This window comes from Schistocerca piceifrons, chromosome 2 (genome assembly GCF_021461385.2).
Source record: "Schistocerca piceifrons isolate TAMUIC-IGC-003096 chromosome 2, iqSchPice1.1, whole genome shotgun sequence".
NCBI classification, from domain to species: Eukaryota; Metazoa; Arthropoda; class Insecta; order Orthoptera; family Acrididae; genus Schistocerca; species Schistocerca piceifrons.
In genome coordinates this window covers 329161210-329173420 of record NC_060139.1, presented here as the reverse complement: position 1 = coordinate 329173420, position 12211 = coordinate 329161210, and the positions used below count along the sequence as shown (strand labels likewise).

At 41.7% G+C, this 12211-nt stretch overlaps 1 long non-coding RNA gene across 1 annotated transcript; it reads left to right on the top strand.

Annotated features, from left to right (window-relative positions):
- Positions 1 to 208: 208 nt before the first annotated feature.
- Positions 209 to 12211, top strand: LOC124776981. Its single transcript, XR_007015675.1, has 3 exons — positions 209 to 284; positions 802 to 919; positions 10319 to 12211. It is a non-coding gene; the product is annotated as an uncharacterized LOC124776981 (long non-coding RNA).

Below are 12211 nucleotides of genomic sequence, written 5' to 3'. Positions count from 1 at the left end.
GGCAGTGTTTTGTTTCTGTTCCATGTTCGGAACTTGATTTAAATTATATTTACAGGACCTGTCAGTGTGTATGTGGAAGAAACTTTTGGTGAATCAAGGCAGCAACAACTCCAACACAGTACATCATGTATGAGATTAATTCGTATAAGCCCAATGTTACTTTTCTGTTCCAGTCCACTATGTCCGTATTCTGATTTAATGTTTACTTACAGGACCTGTCAGTCAGAGTGAGGAAGGAGCTTTTGCTGTACCATGGCAGCAAGAGATTCAACACAGTACACCAGGTATGAGATTAATTCTGTGTTATGCATGATACTGAAATGCCCTGTGTGTCATCTATAAATTCATATATGATCATTGTTACCTTTGCGTTCACTTCCACTATGTCTTCATTCTGATTTAATATTTACTTACTGGACCTGTCAGTGAGGATGAGGAAGGAGCTTTTGCTGGATCGTGACAGTAAGAGCTTCAACACCACACACCAGTTATTAGATTAATTCTGATATTAATTTTGTGATATGCACTATATTGAAATAACTTGTGAGTCATCTACAAGTTCATATATGCTCAACATTACTTCTGTGTTCCAGTGTACTATGTCTGCATTCTGACTGAACATTTATTTACAAGGCCTCTCAGTGTTGCTGCAGAGTAAAATGGTCAATGCTATGTGATGGCAAACTACATGTAGTGAACCACATTGTAGTTAATTGTCTTTCACCTCTAACTTAATATCTGTACAGTGTTACTTTTCTGTTCTCGTGTGTGACTGGATTCTGGTTTGAAATTAATTTGCAGCAGTCTACACAAAGCAGTCTGTTGCTGAGGAGCACAATCATTCATCCCAGCAGTACTGATGGATTTGCTGTAGGAAATGACAGTGGCATGGAAATAGAGCTATAACATGGATCACCTGGTATGTTGTAGTAATTCATGCTTTGCACCAGAACACAAGTTATTTACCTTTATTTCACAAATACGGAGTGAGATTAATTCTGTGTCATGCACAACACTGAAATACCTTGAGTCATCTCTGAATTCATATATGCTCAGTGTTACTTTTCTGTTCCAATGCACTATGTCTGAACTGTGATTTAATATTGACTTTCAAGGTCTGTCAGTGCGTCTGTGAGACAGAGCAACTGTTGCTGAACCACTGCAACATCACCACCAACACAGCCCACTTTGTATGAGGTTCTGTGTTCTGCACAATATTGAAACACCTTGTGAGTCACCTCTGAATTCATATATGCTCAATGGATTTAATATTTATTTGCAGGGCTCTACAATAAGCAGTGTGTTGCTGTGCAGCACAATGAAGGATTGTGATACACCTAGCATAGCAATACAACATGCCACTGTAACAGTGTCAACAGTACTGGGTAGTATCGCCTCCTACACTGGATGGTGGTGCATGAGAAACAGACTTGTCAGCATGGCCAGACCGACCTCTGTATTGCAGGTTCACATGGTGACCAATGGGCATTTGGAGCAAATCCAGCATTATATCTTGAACATCGTGAAATTGTGTTTCTATATCTACATACATCCATATTTGAACTGGTTCTGTTTCCTCCATAAAAGAAGTACATATTTTAAGATGTAAGATTTTAAGCTATCGTTAGGGTAGGAGCAAAACTGTGGGGCATCTCCTACTCTATGCTGGGTCTGGGTTAGGGGCAGCACTCAGTTGAATAGTGAGTGCTTTTAACTCCATGACTGCACTGGAGCAGGGGTAGGATGGTAGCACATGCAGGGCCTCAGGGACACTCACCTACGACCTTATCTATTTCTCTCCTCTTGGTTTTGTTATTGACAGTTGTTACATTTGTGGCCTTCACACTTTTACAATTCTGAATCTGTCAGCTCGAAGACATTCTTTGCTTTGTAGCTATCCTTGCCTCTGACTGGCCTGGTGGGGGTCAGATGCAGGGTGGGGCTCTTCTTGCCACTGGATGAGCCCAGGAAAAACTCTTGTCTGCTCTGAGCCCCTCACTGGCCTGATCCATACTATTCTCAGTCAGTTCTTTCACAACTCTGGCATCAGTAGTGCCTCCAATGCCTTGGTCTTACTGATCCTACATATTTTCATCATCAGAACACATACTTCACTGACATTACTAATTCCAGATGAAATACGCCTAAATCAAAAGACTGATGATCCATTAACCCTCAGTCAACCAGTCAGACCCTCCTTATGCAGTACACTGCAGCTATACAAAAATTGCAGTAATATACACTGAATTATATCATGAGCTTATGTGACTAACTTCCCAGTAACTGATGTTTAAAAGGTTACTGGTTTTCATATAATCTGTATCACAGGATACTGTTCTTAAATCTGTGATAGCAAGATAGTGCAAAAATGCATAAAAAATGTCACAGCTCAATTAAAAATAAAATTTTAAGCAAGTGATTTTGAAATATAACTAATATGCACGGTGGTTACTATATACACAATTCAAAGCTCAAAATCTGCTATTGTTAACTTGGTGCAAGTTGTTTAGCCCAGTGGAGTACCACACAAAGCAATTAATTGTGTTAATGTTATAGATCTGTGTACCTCTGTGCAAGACTCCACTGGAAAAACTAAGAGTATGGTAAAAAAGTTTCAAATGACGTTTTAAAATCAGTTTAATTTCTGATAAATGTCTTCAGTTGGAAAGAGAATGTCAAACTGTATAGCGTAGGAATAACTCTTTTGTGTACTTATGTTAAATTTTTTCATGTACACAAATTGTTGCGTATGATTGTTTATACATTAATTGTCATGAATCTCACATAAATTGGTATTTAACTGGTCCTAATCTACATACTGAACTCCGTCTCTTTAAGGGGCAAAGGTCGGCATGCAAATGGCTTCTGTTGATGAAACTTGTCAACCATATCGCCAACTATCTTTATCTGTTGCATAAATATCCGTTACTTTCATCCAAGATGTCCAATGCCATGTATGCTATTTGTTAAATCAAAAAGACATATTTAGATCTCTAATTTAATAAAACCATACTATGATTACTGTAGCGACACTGTTGCTATTTACAAGATGCTGAGAGGAAATGAGATTCACGTTCAAACAATTCTTTGTCATATGAAATGCACACATTAATCCATAATAGGCAATGTGGTGACTAGCTGTTGGCATGTCAAAAATGAATCCATGGGAGGAAAGAATCATTTAAAGGATAATGAAATGTGTTACTGTGTTGCTATCCACTTAGCCAGAGACCTGCATGAATTGCATGTACTTTAACATCTGGTCATTACTGACATTACCCACATCAAGAGTAATAATATGGGATAGGTATTTGCTTTTCCTTGGTCCAGGATGGGTACGAATACGTTCACCGTGTTGTACCTATTACCGACTTGGCCTGCTGAAATGAAATGGTAGAGTAAAAAAAATATTGAATTGACCTAAGTGGAGCACAAATTGGTGTGAGTAAGGTTTTATGTGTCTAAAAATGTTTTGTGCAGCAGCGAATCACTACTTAGTGTCTTGGAATATTTGTTACTTGATAATGAATGCGTAATACGATATGCAACAAACTTACTATTATTGAAGAATAGACTTACAAAATACAGAGTGATGTTAGACTCACTCACAAAGAATCAGATTCACCAGGCAGAAACTCATAAATAAAGTTTATGAGAACTTGTGTAAAAATAGGGAGGTGTACCAAATTAAATTAAGCAAAAAGTTGAGCCTTCTAGTAAATGAGTGTTATAGATAGCCAGACAGGTTTGTTGTTGAGCAGGCCTGCAGGGAAACCAAAAGTGAAGGAGGTCACAAATATAGTGGAGGACATGACAGAATATGCTGCATTAAACAAAACTGTACACATACCGGTATCTCTTTGAGAAGATGTAAAGATTGGAGATGTGAAGATACAATAAAAGTTGGTAAGAGAATCTGTTAGTACAGTAACAAAAAAGAGAAAACTGTGCAACCATTCAAACATTTCTTTAAATATCTGTGTAGTTAAAGAGATGAATCAGAAACAAAGATTGTTCATAATGATTCACAGTTTCGTCCAGCTACATACAAATTTTAAAAACTGATTTCATTCACAGGTGACTCAAGTGTAAACAATAAACTTCATAAAGTGGTAATTTATGAAACCTTTAATCATAAGTAATGTAGTATAATTGAGGCCCATTATCCATGACTGTTATCACTGTGGAGTTTGTGAACAGATCTTTAATCTGAGATACAGAAAAATGAACTTTTATTTGTTTCTTGCATTATACAATGGTGAAAATGATTTCCTAGACGTAATTATGGATTGCTTGTGTATAAAAATACACTTATGTTACATCGGAAAAAAGTTAAAATCTTCAGATTTCTAAGTACTGCTCAGCACGAATCCTTAAGGTTTGTTGTTATACACTACTGGTAATTAAAATTTCTACACCACGAAGATGACGTGCTACAGACGGGAAATTTAACCGACAGGAAGAAGATGCTGTGATATGCAAATGATTAGCTTTTCAGAGCATTCACACACGATTGGTGCCCGTGGCGACAGCTACAACGTGCTGTTAAGAGGAAAGTTTCCAACCGATTTCTCACACACAAGCAGCAGTTGACCAGCGATGCCTGGTGAAACGTTGTTGTGATGCCTCGTGTAAGGAGGAGAAAGGCGTACTATCACGTTTCCGACTTTGATAAAGGTCGGATTGTGACCTAACGCGATTGCGGTTTATCATATCGCGACATTGCTGCTCGCGTTGGTCGAGATCCCATGACTGTTAGCAGAATATGGAATCGGTGGGTTCAGGAGGGTAATACGGAACACCGTGCTGGATCCCAATGGCCTCGTATCACTTATCCGCATGACTGTAACGGATCGCGCAGCCACGTCTCGATCCCTGAGTCAACAGATGGGGACGTTTGCAAGACAACAACCAACTGCACGAACAGTTCGACGACGTTTGCAGCAGCATTGACTATCAGCTTGGAGATCATGGCTGCGGTTACCCTTGACGCTGCATCACAGGCAGGAACGCCTGCGATAGTGTATTCAGCGACAAACCTGGGTGCACGAATGGCAAAACATCATTTTTTCGGATGAATCCAAGTTCTGTTTGCAGCATCATGATGGTCGCATCTGTGTTCAGCAACATCGCGGTGAACGCACATTGGAAGCGTGTATTCGTCATTGCCATATTGGCGCATCACCCGGTGTGATGGTATGGGGTGCCATTGGTTACACATCTCGGTCACCCCTTGTTCGCATTGATGGCACTTTGAACAGTGGACGTAACATTTCAGATGTGTTATGACCCGTGGCTCTACCCTTCATTTGATCCCTGAGAAACCCTACATTTCAGCAGGATAATGCACGACCGCATGTTGCAGGTCCTGTACGGGCCTTTCTGGATACAGAAAATGTTCGACTGCTGCCCTGGCCAGCACATTCTCCAGATCTCTCACCAATTGAAAACGTCTGGTCAATGGTGGCCGAGCAACTGGCTTGTCACAATACGCCAGTCACTAATCTTGATGAACTGTGTTATCATGTTGAAGCTGCATGGGCAGCTGTACCTGTAAACGCCATCCAAACTCTGTTTGGCCAGGTGTATCAAGGTCGTTATTACGGCCAGAGGTGGTTGTTTTGGGTACTGATTTCTCAGGATCTATGTACCCAAATCGGGTGAAAATGCAATCACATGTCACTTCTAGTATAATATATTTGTCCAATGAATACCCGTTTATCATCTGCATTTCTTCTTGGCGTAGCAAGTTTAATGGCCAGTAGTGCATACATCTAATATTTGTTTTGTGTATGTTGTAATATTAGATTTAAATTACTTTGCTTTCTCGAAAAGATTTTTTTTTTCTTTATAACAGACTCAAAATATACTATTTTAGTAAAGGTATATGGACAATCCTGTGTGATGCAGAATTGCCCTCTAGATATCGAAAGAGGTGGATCAGTACGTTGCCAGTAGAGAAACAGTAACGACAGAATGGGTCTGTCAGGAGAGCACAGTGACTTTGAATGTGAACTAGCCATTTGAAGTCACCTTGATTAAGAAATCCATCAGGGAAATAACGATCCTTCTGTAACAGCCCAAATCGACTGATGGCGATGTGATTACAAAGTGGAAAGGTGAAGGAAGAACTGCAGCCAAACCAGGACAAGGCAGGTCGCATGTATTGACAGACAGAGACTGTGCAGAGAGTGTTTCTAAAAAGACGCATGAAATCTGTGGAAAGAATCTCTTGTACATTCAAAAGTGTTACCAGCAGTCCAGCTAGCACAATGACTGTATAGTGAGTTAAAAAGAATGGGCACAGTGGTCTAGCACCTTGTCATAAGCCACACATTCTGGTACACAGTGCTAAGTGATGCTTGAGGTGGTGTAAGGCTACCATTGGGCAGTGGATGAGAGAATGATGAATTATGCTCTACTTCTGGCAATGCAATGGATGGGTTTCAGGTTGGCAAATGCCTGGAAAACGTTATGTGCCATCATTTGTAGTACCAACAGTGAAGTAAGGGGGAGGTGGTGTTATGATATGGTTTTTTCCCCTCTTGTCTCAAATGTTAGGCTGTGGACACCGTATTGTGCTTGAGAAAATGCAAACTGTGGAAGGATGTAAACACATTTTACAGCATTGTGTGCTGTATACTACAAGGCACAGTTCAGAGGCAATTGTTGTTTGTATCAACACAACTATGAACTCTGTCATATAGCAGCATTAATCAATGGTCCATTGACAGTAATGTTCCTGAAGTGGACCAGCCTACCCAGAGTCCTGACCTGAATCCAATAGAATATCTTTGGAACGAGTGAGAATTTCGACTTCTCTTCAGACCCCAGCATCCATCATCACAATGTACTGAAGAAGAATGGGCTGGCATTCCTCCACAGACATCCACACACGTAACAGAGTGCCCTCAGCACACTTAAAAGCCCATAGTAAAAGTGAAAGGTGGACAGAACCCATATTAATGCCCATAGTGTAGGCGTAGCAGACTTTTTTTTCCAGTGGATGTCAGTTGCACAAGACAAAATTGTTCTTGCAAGTGGGCGTTATTCTTTTGTGTGGATAGTGCATATCATAGATTTTTCACTGATCCCCCGCTGTGAGGATGTCCACTTGCTCCCCAAAATACTTCCCCAGGAATTTCACAGTCTGCTGTCTTAATATTGTCGCATAGAAGAAGGTGTAATTAGATGAATGACGAACACTAACTTCACTTAACGAAGGTTTATTCAGAACTTGCACATAAGATTCCAGTACAATGATTCTTGACATTTGTGGATACTTCTAGAATCTACTCGAACCGAATATAGAATTAAAATTTTACAGCTTAGGTGAGTTTCGAACTCACAATCCTCCATACGACAGTATAGTATAATTATCACTATACCACGGTGACTGTGCTACTCAGCTTCTTCCGCGACATTGCTCCCTCCTTGAGTGAACAGTGTCTCAGTGTTACATCCTCCTAGTCCAGGAACAAGTTATCAGTCCTGCACACTCAGACTCTCGATGATTGATGTTTGCCCTGGCGGTGATTTTCTTAGAACTTCCTTTGCCGCTACGCTCTTCGTCACCTTTCTGCTTGTCGCTGGAGCTTCGAATTGACCCTGGGTTGCAGGCTCCTTATAAGGCTTCATTCGAAGAATGTGGACAATATCTCTGATTTTTCGTCGTCTTGTGTCAGGGTCGAAATCTTCAACTTCATATGTAACATCAGACAACTGTTTTACAACCTTATAAGGTCCAAAGCAGCTTCTCAGAGAGACCAACCTTCTGAACAGGAGTGAAGATCCAGACGAGGTCACCAGGCTGGTAGACAAGAGGGCGGTGGCTCGCGTGATACCTTCGACTATCGTTTACTTGAGTCTGCAGCGTGCGGAGTCGAGCTAACTGCCGAGTTTCCTCAGCTCTGATTCACACCTGCTTGATGTAGTCGTCGTCCACGTCATCAGGATGTAACAGAAATACAGTGTCCATTGTCGTTCTCGCCTCATGCCCATGCACCAGGAAAAATGGCGTAAATCCTGTGGTGTCTTGTTTGGTGGTGGTGTAGGCAAACGTCACGAAGGTAGCACCTCATCCCAGTTGCTCTGATCCACATGGAGAAACATTGATAGCATGTCGGCCAAGGTCTAATTAAGGCGTTCAATAAGCCCTTTAGTTTGCAGATGGTAGGCAGTTGTCATGTGATGAGTAATGTTACACCGATGGTTTATCTCTGTCACAAGATTTGATTGGATAAGTTTCCCTAGATCCGTAATTAACAACCTTGGGGCACTGTGTTTTAATACAATGTCTTCCACAATGAATTTGGCTACCTCTGATGCTTTGGCTGTTTTCACGGCTTTTGTAATGGCATAGCGTGTCAGAGAATCAGTGAAAACAATAATCAATCTATCGCCACTAGCAGACGTTGGAAATCGTCCGAGGAGGTTAATCCCAACACGCTGGAAAGGCGTTTCGGCTGGTGGAATTGGTATAAGTCGGCCAGGTGGTTTCTGAGGAACTGCCTTTTTCCTCTGGCACTCTCGACAGTGCGACGCCTAGTGACGAACGCTGCTAAATAAACCTGGCCAGAAAAATCTCTTGTGGATCCTATCGTATGTCTCAGTAAATCCTAAATGTCCGGCCTCATGTGTGCCATGGAATATCTGTAGAACATCTAAGCGCATGTGTTTAGGAATCACTGGTAGCCACCTGTTTCCAAACGGATTGTTTCCAAACGGATCAATGTTTTTCTTGCAAATAATCCATTAACTACATTAAATTGTCCTTTCACATCCTCTGACCGATTTAAGGCAAGCGTAATTTGAGATATCTTGGCGTCCTTCTTCTGCTCAGCAACGAGATCCTGGAGTGCAGCGAGACAGTCACTTTCTTCATCAAAGTCTTCATGGTCTTGCACAGGGTTTCTTGAGAGACAGTCGGCATCAAAAATGGTTCAAATGGCTCTGAGCACTATGTGACTTAACATCCGAGGTCATCAGTCCCCTAGAACTTAGAACTACTTAAACCTAACTAACCTAAGGACATCACATACGAGGGTTATTCCAAAAGTAAGGTCCGATCGGTCGCGAAATGGAAACGACTATGAAAATCCGATAAAGCTTTGCACAGATGTGTTGGGTAGTGTCTCTAGTATAACCCCAGTTAGCATCACGTCGCTCTTCTCATTTCTGAGCTCGCAGTGAGTGCGTAAAGATGTCTAGAAAATAGTGTCTGCCGCCAAGTACGAGGGCCTGGTGAGAAATTTCGCCTGAAGCTATGCAGCCAACATTACATAACTGTCGTGCTGTTTCGTCTTCACGACAATTCTCAGCCGCATTCTGCAGGGGCAATGAAGATGCTCCTGCATCGTTTTCAAATGGAAATGTGAGATTACCCACAATACAGTCCGCAATTGTCTCCCCCTGCGTTTCATCTCTGGTCACATGAACCGCTGTCTTTGAAGACAACATTTTGACACAGACAACGAGGTGTAGGCCAGCGTGGAGAATTGGCGGAAAGCACTGGCGGCTGCCTTCTATGATGAGGTATTGAAAAGTTGGTACAACGCTATGACAAACGTCTAAGTCAGAACGGCGACTACGTAGAGAAGTAGCTGAAAGGTGTAGCTAATTGTTACAAGTAAAACATTTCTGATGTTCACTGTGGTTTCAATTTGGCAATCAATCGGACCTTACTTTTGGAATAACCCTCGTACATCCATGCCCAAGGCAGGATTCGAACCTGCGTCCGTAGCGGTCGCGCGGTTCGAGACTGAAACGCCTAGAACCGCTCGGCCACACCGGCCGGCCTCTAACTTATCGATACAGTCTGTAGAGATACAAATCAGACATTACAAGGATGTTATACGACGGGTTGAAATGAAAATGCAGTTCGATCTGTGCTCTTGCATATGCCAGTGCTGAACAAACCTTCGTTAAGTGAAGTTAGCATTCGTCATTCACCTAATTACACCTCCCTCTACGTGACATTATCCTGGTGGAGGCACTGGGTATTGGAATTTGTGATAGCGCACATTATCGACGATACAATGGCTCACATAAGATATATGTGCAGTTACAGAACATTCCAGTACAATGATTCTTGTCATTTGTGGATACTTCTAGAATATAGAAATTAAAATTCTACAGTTCAGATGAGGTTTGAACTCACAACCCTCCATGCAACAGTCTAGTATCATAACCACTGCACCACAGTGACTGTAATACTCAGATTCTTCTGAGACAATATCTTGGTGTTTGTGTGTGGATTGAAAGTTGTCCAGTTTTGATAGTTTTGTTTAACATTGTGAGGCTTCTGGTTTTCTTTCAGGTGAAGACACACCAATAAGCAAGTGAACAAAATCCAATGATGCAAATGAAGATTTCTGATGTCAAAATCACTCTGGGGCACAGCTCCACACCAGCCAAAGATAACAGTGAACATGGCTTTCTGGCCACCCTCTGCTCTTCCCCTTCTCCCAAATATTCAAATAGCTACTCCAGGAGCAGAACATGGTTAATTTAGACTAAGACATTTTATCTTAAGCATACAGGGTGTATGAAAAAGGATGGCATAAACTTACATGGCTGAAAGTACACGATAATAGAAGCACAAATGTCCCGGTAAACACAGGTCTGCAAATGAGCCGCTTGCAAGATAATCATGCCCGTATGGTTCCACGCCACCACTGATGGCATTGTTTGTAACATTGTCTGGTTTCCCCCTTGTGCACTTGAGGCCGTACTATGTTCGCTGCTTACACAACAGAACATTGCCGAGAGGTGGAGTTGGAATCACGCCATACATGCAGAACATACAGGATGGATACAGTACACAGTCTCAAAGGGTATCAGTCGCTTCTGAAGAGTGCCAAGTGTGCTATGTTGTAGTTACAATGGAACCATATAGTAATGAAGAGTATGCGGATATGCATTTCATGGACAGTAGGGCTTACGGCAATGCACACAAGGCTGCAAGCTTGTACCAAGAAACATATCCTGATCAAAGGCATCCTGAAAGTCGTACATTAACAAGGATCCATCAGCGCCTGAGAGCACATGGAGTTTTTGCACATGGAAGAGCAGGAGGTAGGCCTGCTTGCATTGCACCTTAGGTTGAGGATATGGTGCTGGAAGCTCTCCTGGAGCTTCGACGAGAAGAATACGGAGAATTTTACTGTACCCTTACCACCTTCAATGTCTGAATGATGTGGACTTTGTTGCTAGAGTGGTGTTTTGTCAGTGGCTGTAACAACAGGCTGTAGTCGACCCACGTTTCGCATGTAACATTTTATTTACAGATGAAGCAGGATTCACACGCAATGGTGTGTTTAACTATCATATTACACATTTGTCGAGTGAAATAAACCCACATGCTGTTCATGAGTCACTTCTCACTGAGTGTGTGATTAGGGGTACTATGTGATCAGCTCATTGGGCCACACATTCTTCCATTACAACTTAAGGGACAGAGGTACCTTAGCTTTCAGCGGCATCATCTTCCAGGATTGCTTGAGTATGTTCCCCTTCAGCAACATCAGAGTATGTGGTACATGCATGATGGAGCTCCAGCACATTTTGCTGCTGGTGTGAGAAGGCATCTAATGTGCAGATAAGGCCAAAGATGGATAGGTCGAGGCAGACTTGTACCTTGGCCTCCAAGATCACCTGATCTAAATCCTTTGAATTTTTGTGTCTGGGATCACTTCAAAAGAAAAATGTACAGGACACCCGTTAACACAGTTGAAGAACTGGAGCAGAGAGTTTTACATGCTTGTCAAGAATTCCAACATTATCCAAGGGTTTTCGAAAGGATGTGAAATTCATTGCAGAGACGAGCACAGTATTGCATCCAGATGCAAGGAAAACACTTCGAACACCACCTTTAACAGGTACCCCATATGTGAACTAATTGTGATGTACAATCCAATAGTAAAATCTAAATTTCAAATTAATGTGCACTAACTAGGACGATGTTTACAATGATGTCAGTGGTGGCTTGGAATCATACAGTAATGATTATCTTGCAAGCGGCTCGTTTGTGGACCCATGTTTACTGGGTCATTTGGGCTTCTATTATCGTGTACTTTCAGCTCTGTAAGTTTGCGCCATCTTTTTTGACACACCCTGTTTATCTGTATGCATAAATGCCTGATACTGAACAAAACATGCGCAAAATGCATTACAATGGGTTAAATGAAACATAAAATAAATAAATGTGACA